Below are 19,237 nucleotides of genomic sequence, written 5' to 3'. Positions count from 1 at the left end.
GAGAAACTGGACTATATAAAGAAGAATGGGGCATCGGGATTGGAGGAAGCCTCATTAACAACCTGAGTTACGCAGATGACACAATCCTGATTGCTGAAAGTGAAAAGGACTTGAAGCACTTACTAATGAAGATCAAAGACCACAGCCTTTAGTATGGATTGCACCTCAACATAATAAAAACAAAAATCCTTACAACTGGACCTATAAACAACATCATGATAAATGGAGAAAAGATCAAAGTCGTCAAGGATGTCATTTTACTTGGATCCACAATTAACAGCCATGGAAGCAGCAGTCAAGAAATCAAACGATGCATTGCATTGGGCAAATCTTCTGCAAAGGACCTCTTTAAAGTGCTGAAAAGTAAAGATGTCACCTTGAAGACTAAGGTGTGCTGACCCAAGCCATGAAATTTTCAATCGCATCATATACATGTGAAAGCTGGACAATGAATAAGGAAGACGGAAGAAGAACTGATGCCCTTGAATTGTGGCGTTGGTGAAGAATATTGAATATACCATGGACTGCCAGAAGAACGAACAAATCTATCTCGGAAGAAGTACAACCAGAGTGCTCCTTAGAAGTAAGGACGGCGAGACTACACCTTACATACTTTGGACATGTTGTCAGGAGAGATCAGTCCCTGGAAAAGGACATCATGCTTGGCAGAGTACAGGGTCAGCGGAAAAGAAGAAGACCCTCAACGAGGTGGATTGACGCAGTGGCTGCAACAATGAGCTCCAGCATAATAACGATTGTCAGGATGGCGCAGGACCAGGCAGTGTTTCATTCTGTTGTGCATAGGGTAGCTATGAGTCGGAACTGACTCGATGGCACCTAGCAACAACAACAGGCTTCTAACAGTCCAAGAGTGGTGCAAATGGTTTAGCGCTCAACTACTAACCAAAAGGTTGGCAGTTTGAACTGACTGAGAGGCCTCTCAGAAGAATGGCCTGGCAACTTGCTTCCAAAAGGCCACAGCCTCAAAAATCCTCTGGGGCACAGTTCTACTCTGTACATATAGGGTCACATGTGTCAGAACTGACTTGATTACAACTGGTTTGGGTTTTTTGGTCAGGCTTCTTGGAAGAGAAACATGGCTGTGAGCTAGGTAACATTTTCCTTCCTCTCCTCGATAGTTAACAGGTTCTCTTCCATTCATTCATGCTTGGTATATTTTCTATTAAAATATCCTAATGAAATTTCCCAATCTCCTTCTATTTACCCATGACTTACTCAACTCCCAATCGCCAATTCCCAATTTCAACTTTATTTTGGAGATATTCTTTTTGGCAAAGTGTCATACATTTCAATCTTTTTTAGCTTACACTTAGTCCAGAATTACCTATTTTCCTTGTCTAAATCTTCAGAAGCTATTTTGGCAGCTTTCAAAGAGAAACTCAAATTGGCAGCATCATGGGGTCTTTGCCAATCCATTCTTGGCTTCTCTAATATACTAAGATTCTTTTTCTAATCATTACAATAAACACAGACAGAAAAATGTCCACTGGATGTGGCAACTGGGAAGCAATCTGTGACTTCGGCAAGAACTATTTCAGTTGGAGCAACAGGGGTAGAATCCAGCTGTGTGATTTGAAGAGGGAACACAAAGTGGAGACAGTGAGGAAGTGCTACTAGTTTGGAATCTAGAAGCTGAAAAGAAGGCAAGAGATAAGAGAAGGGAGTCAAGGGTAGATTCTTTGCTTCAAATGGGATAAAACTGGGCTTGCATATGCTAGATGAACTTCTGAAAGTACATTATAACTAGCACTAAATTTCACCACATTCCTCAACCTTTGGTTTCTCTCCTGTTTCTTTTTGCTCTTGTTCATAAAGTTTCTGTAAATTTAAGAGAATTTACATAATCTGATTGGTATGAACAGGTTTCTCCCAAATTTTTGACTGGTGAGAGAAATCTTTATGCCAATCAGATTGTTCATTCTCTTGGATTTAGAGAAACTTTATGTACAAATCAAAACCAAATGGGAGGGAAATTCAAGTCCACCCAGAGGGACCTTGGAAGAAAGGCCTGGCAGTCTACTTCTGAAAAATCAGCCATTGAAAACCCTATGGAGCACAGTTCTACTCTGACACACGTGGGGTTGCCATGAGTCTGAATGGACAAAATGGCAACTATTTTTTTGTTCTTTTGTTTTTCCAACTGGCTAAACCCCCTGGGCAGCAGGCTTTCCTCCCCAAGTCTTTTCTTCCACTCCCTTCTCATCATGGCATTTGTTGATTTCAAGGCAATGACATTTGTGAGAGCACCTCTAGTCCCAACAACTGGGAATGCTTTTCCTCTCCCAGCTGAATTTTTTGCCACCTCTTTCCTCTTTTCCCATCATTGCTCATCTTGGATTTGCTATCACTTTCCTATCATTCAAATACATGTATGCTTTGTTTTGGGGGGGGGTGTATCTCTCTGTGTGTGTGTGTGTGTGTGTACACACACATGACCTACCAAATTTCCATCATCTCTATGTTCACTTGCTAAACCTATCACAGCAGAAACCATTTCATATTATTTTGAGCATCTCTTACCTTTCAGTTCTTGGGGGAGAAAGACTACTTTGCTATTTTGGATGCTTTTCTCTTCTAAGCATTTACCAAACATCCACGCTTGCCAAACTCATTGCCAAATCAATGGATAATTCCGTCCCTGTGTACATTTCCCGCCACACACTGACACATGCCAGGAGAAGACTGTTTACCTTAGATTATACGGATTTGGGTTTCACTTTATTTAGACTGTGAGCATCCCAAGTGTTCCAAATGATGCCATCAAGTTCTGTGCAGACCAGTACACCAGGGATACACCACTGTGTCCACATCACCAGGCTCTGAGTTTAGTTGTTGCTGTTGTTACTTTTAATGAACCTTGAAGAGGTTTCTTAAACCACAGACTTCAAAGCACTACATGAAATAAGACTATTAAAGCATAAACAGCCTTCTTAAAGGCTAGTCTATATAACCCAGAATGAGAAATGATGAAAATTTCTGGAAAAAAAAAACAAAGATGGGGAGTCCAAATCCTCCCTTTACATGCTGAGCCTACTCATCCATAGAACCCCACATGTGCAATTTTCTATCTTATTAGCATACTATTTTTTTTTTTCCTCCTTCCACAGGAACAGTATGAAAATTCCTTATGGGCATGTCTAATTTGGGGGTATCAGTGTCCACGCCACTGGGCCAACACAGTGGATTCCATACAGTTGGCAGGCAGTACATAACGACAGGCTAAATTTCGCCTAAGGAACACAGCAGGGTGGGAAGAATTACTTTAATCTATCAAAGCGTATTGAACTCCTTGTATGTAAAATGCTACAGAAATAGCTTTCTGATGATGTGATGTCCTCACTGTAGCATCAACTTTTCTTTAACCGGCTCAAATAGCCAAATTAGCAATGTGGTATACTCTATGCACTTCATGGGATATTCAGAGAGGGCTCCATCTCTGCAGGTCATGTTGTTGTTGTGCCATCAAGTCGGTTTCGACTCATGTCTATGTACAACAGCACAAAGCACTGCCTGATCCTGCCCCATCCTTGCAATCATTGCTATGTTTCAGCCCATTGTTGCAGTCACTGTGCCAATCCATCTCATTGAGGGTCCTCCTCTTTTTCATTGACCCTGTACTTTACCAAATATAATATCCTTCTCCAGGGACTGGTCCCTCCTGATAACATGTCCAAAGTATGTGAGATGAAGTCTCACTCACCATCCTCGCTTTTAGGGAGCATTCTGTCTGTAGTTCTTGCAAAACAGATTTGTTTGTTCTCCTGGCAGTCCATGATTTAGCCAATATTCTTCATCAACACCGTAATTCAAAGGCATCAGTTCATATTCAGTAGTTCTTATCATCATCATCGGACTCATATAGGGTCGCTATGAGTCAGAATCAACTTGACAGCAGTGGTTTTTAGTGGGTTAGTCCTTATTCATTATCCAGCTTTCACATGCATAGGAAGCGACCAAAATACCATGGCTCAGGTCAGGCACACTTTAGTCCTCGAAGTGACATCTTTGCTTTTTAACACTTTAATGAGGTCTTTTGCAGCAGATTTGCCCAATGCAATGCACTGTTTATTACTTGCCTGCTGCTTCCATGGATGTTGACTGTGGATCTAAGTAAAATGAAATCCTTGACAACTTCAATCTTTTCTCTGTTTATCATGATGTTGCTTATTGGTTCAGTTGTAAGGATTTTTGTTTTCTTTATCTTAAAGTGTAATTCACACTGAAGGCTGCAGTCTTTGATCTTCATCAGTAAGTGCTTCAGAGTTCTCTTCACTTTCAGCAAGCAAGGTTGTGTCATTTGCATATCACAGGTTGTTAATGAGCCTTCCTCCAATCCTGATGATATGTTCTTCTTCATATGGTCCAGCTTCTTGGATTATTTGCTCAGCATACAGATTGAATAAGTATAGTGAAAGGGTACAGTCCTGACTCACACCTTTCCTGATTTTAAACCACACAGTATTCCCTTGTTCTGGTCAAAGGACTGCCTCTTGGTCTACGTACAGTTTCCACACGAGCACAATTAAGTGTCCTGGAATTTCCATTCTTCGCGATGTTATCCATAACTTGTTATGATTCACAGAGTCGAAAGTTCCAAAGTGAAACATCTTTCTGGTATTCTTTGCTTTTGGTCAAGATCCATTGATATTAGCAATGATATCCCTGGTTCCACATCCTCTTCTGAATCCAGACTGACTTTGTGGCAGTTCCCTGTCGATGGCTGCAACCATTTTTGAATTAACATCAGCATAAATTTACTTGCACATGATATTAATATATTGTCTGATAATTTCTGCATTCTGTTGGATCACCTTTCTTTGGAATGGGTACAAATATGGATCTCTTCCAACCAGTTGGCCAGGTATATTTCTTGGCATAGGCCAGTGAGCACTTCCAGTGTTGCGTCCATTTGTTGAAACATTTCAATTGGTATTCCGTCAACTCCTGGAGGCTTGTTTTTCACCAATGCCTTCAGTGCAGCTTGGACTTCTTCTTTAAATACCATCGGTTCTTGACCATATGCTACCTCCTGAAATGGCTGAACATCCACCAATTCTTTTTGGTACACTGACTCTGTGTATTCCTTCCATCTTCTTTTTATGCTTCCTCTGTCATTCAATATTTTGGCCATAGAATTCTTCAGTACTTCAACTCAAGGCTGGAATTTCTTCTTCAGTTCTTTCAGCTTGAGAAACACTGAGTGTGTTCTTCCCTTTTGGTTTTCTATCTCCAGTTCTTTGCACATGTCATTATAATACTTTGTGTTTTTGAGCAGCCCTTTGGAATCTTCTATTCAGTTCTTTCACTTCATCATTTCTTCCATTCACTTTAGCTACTCTACGTTCAAGAGCAAGTTTTAGAGTCTCTTCTGACATTCATTCTGGTCTTTTCTTTCTTTCCTGTCTTTGCTGTCTTCATATATATGTCCTTGATGTTGGCCCACAACTCATCTGGTCTTTGGTCATTAGTGTTCAATGGTTCTAATCCATTCTTAAGATAATCTGTAAATTCAGGTGGAATAAACTCAAGGTCATACTTTGGCTCTCAGGGACTTTTTTAATTTTCTTCACCTTCAACTTGAATTTGCCTATGAGCAACTGATGATCTGTTCTGCAGTCAATCCCTGGCCCCGTTCTGACTGGTAATATTGTGCTTCTCTATCGTCTCTTTCCACACATACGGTCGATTTGATTCCTGTGTACTCCATCCCTCGAGGCCCACATGTATACTCACCATTGATGCTGTTGAAGAAAGGTATTTCCAACGAATAAGTTGTTGATCTTGCAAAATCCTATCATTCGATCTCCGGTGTCGTTCTATCACCAAGGCCATATTTTTCAACTAATGATCCTTCTTTTTTGTTTTCAACTTTTGCATTCCAATCACCAGCAATTATCAATGCAGCCTGATTGCATATTTGAGCAATTTCAGGCTGCAGAAATTGTTGGTAAAAATCTTCAATTTCTTCATTGTTGGCATTAGTGGTTGGTACATAAACTTGAATAATGTAGTATTAATTGGTATTCCTATTAGGCTTATGGATTTTTTTTTTTTTTATCACTGATAGCGTTGTACTTCAGGATAGATCCTGAAATGTTCTTTTTGACAATGAATGTGACGCCATTCCTCTTTAATTTGTCATTCCCAGCATAATAGACCATATGATTGTCTCATTCAGAATGGCCAGTTCTCATCCATTTCAGCTCACTAATGCCTAGGATATAGATCTTTATGCATCCCATTTCATTTTTGATGACTTCCAATTTCTTAGATTCATACTTTGTACATTCCACATTCTGATTATTAATGGATGTTTGCAGCTGTTTCTTCTCATTTTGACTCATGCAGGTTATGTAACCTTGTTAATTTTTAGCGTAGTCCTTTTACTCACAAATATTAAGTGGTTTCCCTGGTATCATCTAGGACTACGGTTTCCATTACACATAGGCTCTAATGTGACCCCCATGCAGGTAATACACTTTTTATTCCACCCTACCGCCCACCTCCCATATGCAAGCGCCCAAGGATTACTTAGTGTGATCAAATAACAAGGCTCTTTCCTTATCCTCTGAACAAAACAGAACTTTTTTTTCTATACAAAGGAGTCTGTGACTGAGGTTAAATCCCAATATAACCCTGGCATATTGAGAAAAGTGGTCCACACTCTCTTCAGGTTTCAGAATCCTTTTCCAAATGAAGCTGGACTGTTAACCAAAAACCAAAGACCACATGCAGTGCTGTCGAGTCGATTCTGACTCATAGCAACCCTATAGGACCAAGCAGAACTGCCCCATAGAGTTTCCAAGGAGTGCCTGGCAGATTCAAACTGCCGACCCTTTAGTTAGCAGCCATAGCACTTAACCACTATGCCACCAGGGTTTCTGCTGGGCTGTTAGAAGTCACCAAATGGAGTCAGCAGAGCTGACCCAGCCAGAGGAGTAATGACAGGAGCAGGACTAGACTTTATTTGTCTCCATTATGTAAAATGCAATTTTTATACAGATGGTTGCATTAAAAGTATGACATTATACCTATATTTTAATTTGTACATGTAAATAAAATTAATTCAAAAACTGCCTGTTGCACAGTTATTCTCTGCAAGGTGCTGAAGATACAAATATGAGTAAGAAGCATTCTCGGCTTTTATGTACCTTATACTTAGTAACAGAGACGGTCATATATAAATAAGGCGATTTGGCTTTGGGAAGGGTGGGGGGTGTGCATGTCATATCTCCGCAACAAGACTATAAATTCCTGGGGATTGGGGCTGGTATCTTATACTTGCTTTTATCTACTCTGTTCCAGGAACACAGCAGGTGCTCAATAAATACTCTTTGAATTTATTCACATAGCTTACAAACAAATGCATCTTGCACTTTATATCGGTCTGTCTTCCTGTGTGAAAACTGCTTACCTATTCAAAAAAAGAAAAAACACTAAAAGATGTGTTGCACCAGGCATTTATTATGTCCACAAGCATTATGTTTTAATTCCATCAACTCTATAATCCAAATGAAATACCTAATATTCACGCACACAATATTAGATGACACATCCTTAGAGTCTGTCTCCACAAGGAAATCCCTCCCTATGAAGTTTAGAATTTTTCTTTTTTCCTAGCAGAAGCCACATTCTTAATATTCTTCTTTTAAATAAGTCACCGAAGTGCGATTTAAGCTCCTTGGGTAAGATGCACCCCCCTCCCCACTGAGAGAGACTCAGAATTATTAACACGTAGAGAGCTGAGTGGAGGCTGCACTTACAAAGGAAACACAGGACTTTTTTTATGTGTCGCGCACAATAAGGCATGTCACATTCTGCTTTTTCAATTGAAGCATACCACAGCCCAGAGGGTCCGTTGCTGTCTGAAATTCAACTAGAGAAAGGCCCTTCAGATCACTGAGAAGAATGTTACATGCCAGAAAATGAATCAAACCAACTGAAAAATTACTACAATTTGATCAAAACTACCACATTGGTGGGCCACACATCATTTATGACTAGACCAATCATAATAAGGATATAGCAAAAGAGGGCTGAGAAATACACATCAAATTGAAGTTAGAAAAATTGGCTAAGTTCGATTGCCCTTGAAGGCTATTTTTCCCCCTTCTCATTCTCCCTAGTGACAAGCATATCCTAGGCTATGCCCATTTTATATGCATCAGGCTATACATAAACCCTATCAAGCAAATAAAAGCAAAAATGTAAAAGACAAAAGAAATTGAGACTATTTAACCAGGAAAGGAGAAGGGTGAGGACATTTCACCACGTGCATGAAGAGCTGTAAAGTGGAAGCAAGCCAGGTATGCTCCATCTTCATAATCAAAAGGCATGTGGGATTCATTTTTTAACCTGTAAAAAAAAACTCCACATGGGATTCATTTTTTAACAGATGAGCTTCATGGAAATCTTGTCTTACAGGTTTTAAAAGTAAATGTGTTGCTGAGAGAAGTCATGGAATTTGTTGTTGTGGTTGTTGTTGTTTTAAGAGACTACTCTTTCTGATAAATAAGGGCTAAAAGGATAAAGAAATGAACAGCCCCACATATGCAAAAACTGACACGTTGGCATTGGAAGGAAATGGAGCAATTAATAGGCAAAATATCCAAACCCATTCTCATGGAGTCCATTCTGACTCACAGTGGCCCTATAGGACAGATTAGATGCCCCATTGGGTGTTCAAGACTGTAATCTTTATGGAAGCAGACAGCCACACCTTTCTCCCGTGGAGTAGCGGGTGGGTTCAAACCACCAACCTCTCAGTTAGCAGTCAAGTGCTTAGCCACTGCACTACCAGGACTCCTTAACAGGCAGGCAGCAGAGTGAAATCCGCAACAGTGTGGGCTCTAGATGTGTCCAATATGGTGGCTATCAGCCACGTGTGGCTATTGAGCATTTAAAATGTAGTTAGTCTAAATAAACACGTGTTTGTAAGTAAAAATACCAAATTTTGAAGACTTAGTACAAAAAAGTATCTAATATATCTCATTCACCACATTTTCATATGGATCACATGCTGAAATAATATTTTAGATATATCAGTTTAAATAAGATACAAAGGGGAAAATTAATTTCAATGTTTCTTTTTACTCTTTTTTTTTAATGTGGCTACAATTGAAGATTGCATACATGGACTGCATTATATTTCTATTGGACAGCACTGCTCTAGAACCTGACTACCTGGGTACAGATCTCAGCCTGCGGCAAGCCACTTACAATTTCTACATTTGTAAACGATAATAACACAGCAAATCTCATAAGCTTGTTGCAAAGGATTCGTAAGTTAATACATGTAGAATAGCATCTAACCAGTTGCCATTGAGTGGATCCCGACGCATGGTGATGCCACGTGTGTCACGGTAGAACGGTGCTCCGTAAGGTTTTCAGCGGTTGACTTTTCAGAAGTACAACACCAGGCCTTTCTTCTCAAACACCTCTGGCGGACTCCAACCTCCAACCTTTTAGTTAGCAGCTAAGCATGTTAACCATTTGCACTATCCAGGGCCTCCAGAAGAGCACCTAGCATATAGTATATGATCAGTAAATCTCAGCTGTTAATATCCAACATACGTATCGTCTCTACAGAATACCTGACATGTGGTTGCTCCTTCTCTGCTGGGATACCCCCATGATGAGGTGCTCACATTTCTGTGAGACGACCTATCCCATATGCAGATAGCTCTGAGCGCGGGAAAGCCCATCCCTGGGACACATAAAAACCTCTCTTTACAACTTAGAATCTTCTGAGATTCTTTATATATGACTTCACCAGAGGTAAGGAAAGAAACTGCGCATATTCCAGCACTATGTCGTTGATGGTTTTGGAAAGGTAGGCATTATACACTCCCACGGAAGTTCATGTCACACAACTGCATTCTGGCCCAGCAAAACAATTTTAAGGCACAGATCTTCAGAAATATGATTTCTAATACATGCTTTACCAAAGGACAGCTCTTCCCTTCTGAGTAATGTTGTCCCTCCAACCAAGGACACATTACTGTTGGAGATGCGTGGAGCAAAGAGGGCAGACAAGGGCACCCACCTAACCAGATCTCTCAGCCAAGTCACAGGCACCACCAAGGCCACCACCCACCAGTCCACCCGCACATGCACCTGAAGACTGATGCCCCCATCATCCTTCTCTTTGTGCTAACTGCAAAACTGAATGCTTTGCACATTTGGCAGAACTATTCTGTCTTACTTACAAGCCATTACTAAAAAGGAATCGGGTACGGATTTCCTCAGTATGTCTGAATTTTCTGAATCTTCCAATGGTTCATCAGGAACTCAACATTTTTATATGTGGATGTCTCAAGTTCTTCACAATTCTAAGATATTATAATCTTCAGGCAGAAGGTTTGTGCCAAATCGAAATGCCGCCTTTTTCCGTATTTCCTAATGACACGTCCACCTCCAGGTAGCAGTGATTCAGCAATACTCCGTCAGTCATCTCTGTGGTGCACGGAGGCTTTCGTAGTAAGTAAGTGTGTATTCTCTTGCATTCTGGAGAAATTCCAGTGGAAATGAAGCCTGAACTTGCTGACCAGAATGGTTCAATTCAGGTGAAATGAAGCCCCTAGACTGTTCTAGGGGCAGTCTGGGCATCAGACGCAGAAGAAGCTCTGCAGCTCAAGAGGCTGGCATGCAAATTCTGGCTCTGTGGCTTAGCTGCTGTATTAGCTTAGACAAGGTACCAAAGGTCCTTCAGCCTCCATTTCCCAGTATAAAAAATGGGACTAAATAATAGTACCCACTTTACAACAGAGTCATGAGGATTAGACATCCTGATTCCAGTATACCTAGCCCAGTATGCAGCACGAGTTGGTGATCAATAAGGAGGGATCATTCTTACCACCTACCTGGCTGGTGCTCAGCCTCACCTTACAGGTCCTCAAGTGGTTCTTGTCACCCAGGCCCCACTCTCCACCACATTCCCTCGCTAATGTTTTCCAGAATTCTCCATAGTGACCAATCCCCTTTCCCATTCAAATCCTCTGGAATCAGGATTCCACAAGTAGACACTAATAAGAAAATAACTCAATCAAACAATAAAATGAGAGTTAACACTTGAGTTGTTCAGATAGATGATAAACTGACATAATCAAAGAAAGCTCAGTGGGAGTTTAAGTTATCCTGTGTCTTGATTCCAGGCATGATTTGGATAACTGCAGGGCACAGAAATGGCATTTTTGGCAGTTTTAAATAGGTGTGGTTTTTGTGGGGGACTTGAAGGGGATGGGCCTGAGAGAAGAAGAAGGTGAATAATAGGAAGTTCATGACTGGTGTGAATTAAGCTTATGTAAGACCTGGAATGCTGCTTTTTTCTATTCCAGAAGAAGCAGAATTTAAGCTGTATTCTTCAGGACAAGACTCTTCTAGCAATACTTGCGTTTAGTTTTAGCTGGAAGAGATCCAGAAGAAATGACCAAAGAATTTCCCTCTAAGAGTCTGCAAAGTCATTGACATTCCTGGCCTCTCCACTATTGGCCAGTACCTATTCCAGTTCACAGAATGGGTCAATTCAGGTGAAATGAAGGCCCATTAACTATGCTTAATCACAAAAATGAATGGAAGTCAATATGAAGTAAATTAACTCTGAAGACTAGAAATGGAGATGGAAAAAAATAATTACTTTCGCCCAAAAAGCAAAAAGCCTTGTTGAGCTACTCCCAGGTGCCTACATTTTAATTAAGTCATCGTCTGAGACAGCTGTGGGGTAAAAAGGGATTGATATTGGAACACATGACCTGGGTTAGAAATTAGCCTTTGCTCCTTACCAAGAGTGTGACTCAGTATTCTTATTTTATGTTTCCTAGGAAAATAAATTAAACGGAAGGTAGAATGGCTTTATGTGAATTGAGAACTCAACTGAAAGGGGCCTGGGTACCTTTGGGTTCTTTGGTATTATAAATATGTATGAATAACCATATCTAGTTGTTTTTAGCAGATATAAAAGTTAAATGTAAGAAATTAAAAATGTAAATTTAAACAGATTTCAACTACTTGATAATGCAAATGTTGCATTTATTCTTTTTAAAAAAATAATTAGCTTTATTCACTCAGGCAGACTTATTTGATTCTAGTGGTAACGGCACTATGCATCTTGCATTTATTCTTGTTATGAGTAACAATATCAGGGATAATATTAAAAATATGTATCACCTTGAAGAATATAATCAGCGTCACTGAATTGTACATGTTGAATTGGTGTGTGTTTTGTTGTATATGGAGCCCTGGTGGCAAAGTGGTTAAGCATTTGGCTGCTAACCAAATGGTCAGTGGTTTGAATCCACCAGCCACTCCTTTCTGAAACCCTATGATGCAGTTCTACTGTGTCCTATAGGGTCGCTATGAGTTCGAATCGATTCGATGGCAATAGGTTTGTTGTATATATTTTCACCACGATAAATAAATAAATAATACTCATCAATTGATAGGGCTCAGGTGCCGGCCGATCAGAAGAGACTCCAGCAACAGCCCTTTAGTGGGTCCCAAGGGCCCCTTACTGTGCCAAATGGGTGACCCTCTTAGTAGCTGCATCAAAAGGTGACCTAAGAGCTGTGAGGAAGTGACCTGGAGGGCCGGGGAGACAGTGGGGCTTTCAGGGGACTTAGAACACCACCTGGTTGCCTACTGGTACAGAATTGTTTCAATATTTTTGCGACCAGTAAGGGCTATATTAGTACATTTTGCCCAAATTGCCCTGAATATGTCTAACGTAAGTAAAAAAGGCAGAAATCAATAGAGGAGAGCGCAGAAGCAAGCTGTGCGAGGAGAGATTACTGCAAGCCTTGGTCTTATTATAATTAAAATACTTTTATTTAGGTGTACTACATGGCATGTTTTTCATAATAATCACTTCAAGTAACCCAAATTAAAATATGTGTTACTGTTAAACTACAGTCTGAGACCAAAGCAATGGTGCCTAACTGTAACAAAGTTTAGTGCTTTTCTTGACATGGTGATTCTTCCAGAAGTAATGAGCTGCTGGCTAACGTAACACCAGGGCACAAATCGGCAGCTAACCCTCACGCGTGCGAGTGGAACACGGCAACGAGCTTCTCTCCAGTCAAGGCACTGAAGAGTCGTCTGTGCATTCGTCACTTAGGACTCTGCTTTTAGCTCCTGCATATTTAATTAAAAGAGGCTCATAATTAAAACATGCCTAGAGAAGCAAAATCAAAAGCAAGCATGACCCCTTCTTACAAAATACCTAAGTTCAACAATGACCGCCTTTCGGTCCATCCAGAAAACATTTCCACACTACAGGTCCTCACAGCTACGTCAACGTGCAACCTCTTCTGGTAAGAGGACTGGTACTTCTAACTTCAAAAAATTCTAGATTGCCATATCAGAGCAAAGAGTTGTACATTTAGAATCTACTAATTGTAGAAATACCTAGTGATCGAAAGCTAAAATGAATTTAGTGATGCTTTTAAATGCATAACGGCGTGTTAAAAAAAAAAAATACAGTTGCCGCTGAGTCAATTCCGACTCATGGCAACCCAATGTGTGTCAGAGGAGAACGGTGCTCCATAGGGCTTTCAATGGCTATGATCTTTCGGAAGTAGATCACCAGGACTGTCCTTCAAAGGTAGATTTGAACTGCCAACCTTTCAGTTAACATAGCCGAGAATGGAACCATTTACAACAGCACGCACACACTCTTAAAATATGGTAGATCTTATACGTGACAGATGAATTCATTTTTCGGCTTACACACCGAGCTTGGATTTAACCCCTAACCTCTGTAACAATCCTGAGTCTCCATCGGCAGTGAAATCCATTCTACAGCTAGAGTTAGTTCCAGAATTTTACCAAAGAGGGACATAGAGTCATCGGATTTCACTAATATTCCCCTTTCCCCTTCAAATGAATTGCTCCCTGCAGTAGCTATAGAATGTTGATGGTAAATCATGGATGCATGATTACTGAAAAAGAACTAAGTATCTGTATTTTGTGGAATTGGCCACCTCCAGGCACATAACTCAGAATGAAAACATAGTAATTCCAGCGATTCAACGACTAGGATGCATATTTCCTCCTCAGTCAAGATGACAGGAAAGTGGACAAGGAACACACCTAATCCTTTTGGGCTTGCTCTCATCAATAGTCACTGTTAGCTATGACAAATTACCACCCCTCAAAATCCGTGCAGAAACTTCAACAAAAAAAATCCCAGTTAATGAAGTTTTAAAGGATGAGTAGAACGTCCACCATCTTGGAGCAAGAGCACCAGTGACTTTACATCTCCTAAAACCCTGATCCCACTCAAGCTCACAACAGCCAATGTCTAGAATTAAAAGTGTGGTTAAAAAAAAAAATCCCTCAACTTTCGCAGGTTTAACGTGTTAATTATCACTTGACCATTAATCCTGTTAACAGCTCTAAATTAAGGACCTGTGTTATATTTAGGATGCTGCCTGTTACCGAAAGTAAATGCAGCTGCTTCTTTTATAGCTGGATACTGGAAAACATCTTCTTTCAAAAACATAAAAACCCTTGTGTACAATTCATATTTAAAAATCCCAAAGCACGTCTAAGTAGCTCATACAAATAGTTTGTGATACCGTAATACACTGTAGTCCTTCAAAGGTGCTTCCTTTACCCAGGGGAGCATCTCCGAACCTTTGTCGTCAACGGCGCTGTCCTTTTTTTCCGCAACAAGCAAGGTACTTGTCACTACTTAGGCTCCTTTAATGTGTTTATCTTGGCCGTGTATTTAATACATCGTATCATTTGTCATTTTGACAGTTAACTCAATAGGACCAGTCAACTATTCTTCATCATTCTATTCAAACTATTGAAACGATGTTATTACTTTAGCGCCTAATCTTTACAAAGGTATGCAGAACAGCAAAATTGCAGTTTGAGGAGTTTTTGAAGGAATTATATGACTCCAACTTCAATTTGTGAAGTATAATTAAAATCAGTTGACATGCCTTGGAATTCTTCTTCTTTCAACACTCCCTCCCACCCCCTGCCCCAGCGCCCCGCTTCCATTAGCTTGCTCCTATCTTTTTATGCTGACTGCTTCCTTTGTTATTTGAGGACAAAGTTTCTTGTTTACAGCTGTAAAGAAAGTAATTATTCCTTCAGAAGCAGGATACACAGCCAGGAGACCAGGTCCTTCATAGCCCTTCCAGTGACAAACATTTTAGCAGTTCTATTTTTTCTTTAATTCCTTACATACGTTCTTTTAAAAAGGCACACTCAGCAGACACACGAAAGTTACCTTTAGTTGCCAGCTTCTTAATGCCAATCCTCAAACACAGGAATCAGTGTTTACAGCTTTTTTTATTATAATCAGTTATTATTTTCTACCTAATAGTATTCCTGTTTCTTGGCCCTTCGACTCTTTAACAAGCAACAACTTTGACTAAAAACAAAGGGGGGAAGAATTAAAAAGACTGTAAAAATCTGTTTTCACCTATTGATTTATATACCAAGGTAAAGGCAAAGTGAGTCCACTGTGTTATGGCCCTTCACAATGGACTATCAAAGTCCACCAGCAGTAGGCAAGCTCTTGCCTGGACCACTCATCTCCAAGCATTGATCTTATATTAATCCTCAATTTTTCCAGAACCCTAAGTGGTCTGTAAGTGTCCAGGGCTGCTGGAACTGTCTGTGCTAATGTGCAAGATTATCCCACATTTTAAAGTAAGCGATTACACACACAAATTGTTTGCAAGTATCTGTGTCTGTTGTTATGGGGTCAGAAGCCTTATCTTCATATGTCCATTTCACTTGAATTTGCATGAAGAGTTTCCCATCCTCAGCTACCAGCAGGTAGGTGGAAAGGACACAGCATGCAGGGACAGGAAGAAGGCAGTCCTTGTGAATCTACCAGGTTGGCTCATTTACCACAGAAAACAGAGCTGGCCACATTAAGTTTCAAAAGAAGATTCCTGTTATTAATGGCATCAAGGTTTAAAAACAACAATGCATCAAAGTGAAGCCTCAAGATAGCCACTTTATATAGCATTTAACCCACAAAGACAGGAGCCTTTCACTCACCACTGAATACACTTCTTGATTTGGTTAGTAACATCCTAAGTGGCTTTCAGGAACCCTTAACCAAATGCTGTAGTATTATGAAGAGCACAAAGAGGCTCCTCTTCCCTGAGAGATCACTGCCTTGCAGCTACCCAGCAAACCCAGACTGCCCTCACACTGCCTAGCAGATAAATGTATCACTTTGGCATCCAAAGGTTGCCTGTCAAAAGGAAACCCCAGATGCACACGGGCGAGCACGCGCCAACACACACACATACACACAGCCCACAGCCAGGATGGCATGTGCTCTGCCTTCTTGGGTTATCGTTCCATGCCATCAGAGCACCCAAAGGGGTACCGGTGAGAAACACTAGGCAGGCTTCTCTGCCCAGGCTATCATTTACAGGGACACAAACGTGCTTAAAGGTGGGGAACTGCAGGCCACCAGCAAAACACCCATTGCACTGAACAGAGCACCAAAGAACCCCGATGTCCCATAATCCAGCGGAACTCAACATGACTCTACGGAACTGAATCTCAATACCTCTTAGGGACGTTCAGATAATCACGAGAAAAAAGTGCTATTATATTATACGCCCTGACCCCCAAATAAAATGTTGTTCCCCACTTATATTTAAAAATCTTGTACCCACAGAGAGAAAAACACAGAGCGCACTCTAAACACTTCTTCCCCCCACATACAGACACCAAGTTTTCAACTTCAAGATTTAAATATGAGGACCCCAAAGAGTGGAGGTTCATTTACATATTTAAATAACTTTAATACTTCGGGAGGTGTAACAGAGGAAAGGTGACAGGTACAAAGGGGTGATGTTTACAAAATACGCATTTCCTACTCCTTGCCCCTCAATAACGCCCATTCCCAGTTTTCTCTCCATACACAGCGTGATGTCACGCCGGATCAGCGAGTCTCGTTCTCCCCAGCTCGCCCCTCGCCCTCCACAGGGACACTGGAAGTGTAAACTGTTGCTGCAGCCTCCTGACACTCCACTGATAAATCAGAGGAAGCTGCAAAACTTCTTGGCTTGCTCGGCTATCCTCCAGGGGCACTGAACGCCCACGCGCAGATTTCGCCTCCAGCGCTACCGAAACGGAACCCACAGTCAACCTGTTTGCAAAGCTTGCGAAACTCCCAGCTCGCCGATCCTGGGCAGTCAGGCTCCCGGCACAGGATGGGGGACCCCCGCTTCCCTTCATCCGAAAGCAAGCTGGAAGTGGAAGGGATTGAGCTCCTACCGCCTCGATCCACAGCTCGGTTCCGTTGCCTGAGGTCTGTGCCCAAGTGGCTGCGTGGGGCGCTCCCGCCCGCGAACCCAGCCGAAGTCTCCGTACGCTGCGCCGCTGCAGCCCATCCTACCCCAAGCACCAAGCCGGGGCATCCGAGACGCTCCGCTTCCAAGTTCTCGCGTCTGGCCACGGGAAGGGGCGAGGGAGGATGCCCCGGGAGGAAAGAGCAAAGTCTGTGCCCCCGGCGCGCCCCCGCCCCTGGCCGCTACCGCCTGGCAACCTTGCCGGCCACCCGGCGTCCGGGCATCCCTTACCCTGGGCGCAGCGCGGCCCAACTCACCCGCGTCGCCTAAGCCGCCGCCACAGCCTCTGGGAACCGCCGAGCCCCGAGCTTCCCCAGCGCAAGAAAGATGGTGGTGTGTGTCGGGAGACCACCCATTCCAGCGTCTGGCAACCCGGCGGCGACTCTGGCTCCTCAGCACTGGAGGAGGAGGAGGAGGGAAAAGAGGAGGAGGAGGAGGAAGAAGGAACGGCGCAGTCGGACGCCATCTGCTGTACACCTCTGCGCAGCCATTGGCTGCCTGGTGCGTCCCCGGCAGCCGCGGGGCGCGGGGCCGCGGGGAGCCACCTTGCGCCTTGCCTCCCTCGGCAGCTGCTCCACGCTTCCCCTCCCTTCTCCCTCCGCCTCCTCACCCTCCTTCTTCCCTTTAGTAGCTTGAGCACTCGCGCGACCCTCGTTTCCGCCCGCTCCCCGGGGCCAGCAGCCACGGGTGCTCTGGGTTCCCCTTGGCTCCTCTGCGCCCCACGATTGTTTTCCGCAACTTTGGAGCTGCGGGGTGCATGTGCGGGCCTGGTAAGGGGACTTCCCAGCTGAGTGGAGCCCTGGGAACCCGAGACCCAGAGCGCCGCGAAGAGGGGCAAGCCCTTTGCTCCTCCGGGGTCTACGAAGTGGTGGAAGAGAAAGTGGAAGAGAGGGTGGGATGCTTCAAGCCCCAGTGATAATCCCTGAACACATATATATAGCCCGCACACACGGAGCCCTCCCACATGGTCCGGATGCCCTGAGTTCCTTTGCAGTCCCCCAGCATGAGAGGGTTTCAGTGTTACAAGGAAAAAGACAAAAAAGATCCTAGAAGGATATGTGGGAAAGAGAGAAAGGGAAAATTTGGCCACGACCCCGAGGGAGCGGCGGGACCTAGGTCTGCACCTAACTGGACATCTCTCTTTTGAGGGTATCCCAGAGGCTGTCAGCCCACACTGACCAGAGCCTGAGAAAATTTCTCTTGTTTAAAGGGTTTGTAGTCCTCGGGAAGGGAAGGAACGTCCTTGGCTCCCGGGTATGGGATGCAAAGGGACGGCAGGGGAATTGGAGAGTCCGAATCCGCCCAGGTGAGGCAGGAGTGCCTAGAGCACGTGGGAGGCAAGATGCAGTCACAGCTCTCAAAGTCCTTTGCTTACTCTCTGACACTTGTTCCAAACCCTCCTGGTTTTTGACACCTTTGATCTACGGAACTTCTTAGGCTTGTTCAGAAAGATGAACAAGTTGCTTCAAAGGGGAGAAGGGGAAAAAAAGCATGTGGGCTATCTATTGCGAATTACAGGATATTTTGCCTGTCATATTTCTTTAAATGTGTGAGGCCAAGGACAGCAGGGATTGTATCTTTTCTATTTTATTCAATGCCTGGCACACCATGGATCCCTAAAAGGAAGCAAAATAATAATGATAAAATTAAAGCTTGATGTCATAGCACAAATTAGATTAAAGGGATAAATAGAGCAAGTAGGATCTGTCACAGGTAAAAACAAAAGGAATGTAAGTGTCATTGAGTAGGGAAGAAGTGGAAATCTTGATGAGGGTTTCTGACCCACCTTGGTGTGGGACTGGGTTCTGAATGCAGAAAAGGGACCCCACCCTACTTAATGTTTTAATCAACAATCACTGTTCTCCCGGTGAGCAGCACTACCTTCA

At 42.6% G+C, this 19,237-nt stretch overlaps 1 protein-coding gene across 1 annotated transcript in view; it reads right to left on the bottom strand.

The window, feature by feature from the left end:
• THSD7B (thrombospondin type 1 domain containing 7B) overlaps window positions 1-17,666 on the bottom strand; it is a 989,424-nt gene extending 971,758 nt beyond the window's left edge. Inside the window, exon 1 of the mRNA XM_049889254.1 lies at window positions 17,609-17,666. The gene's annotated coding sequence lies outside the window, so the exon portion shown is untranslated. The remainder of the gene's footprint in view (window positions 1-17,608) is intronic.
• Window positions 17,667-19,237: the final 1,571 nt, after the last annotated feature.

This window comes from Elephas maximus, chromosome 6 (genome assembly GCF_024166365.1).
Source record: "Elephas maximus indicus isolate mEleMax1 chromosome 6, mEleMax1 primary haplotype, whole genome shotgun sequence".
In the NCBI taxonomy this organism is placed as follows: Eukaryota; Metazoa; Chordata; class Mammalia; order Proboscidea; family Elephantidae; genus Elephas; species Elephas maximus.
The sequence above is the reverse complement of the archived record's forward strand: the minus strand, read 5'-3'. Positions and strand labels throughout refer to the sequence as shown.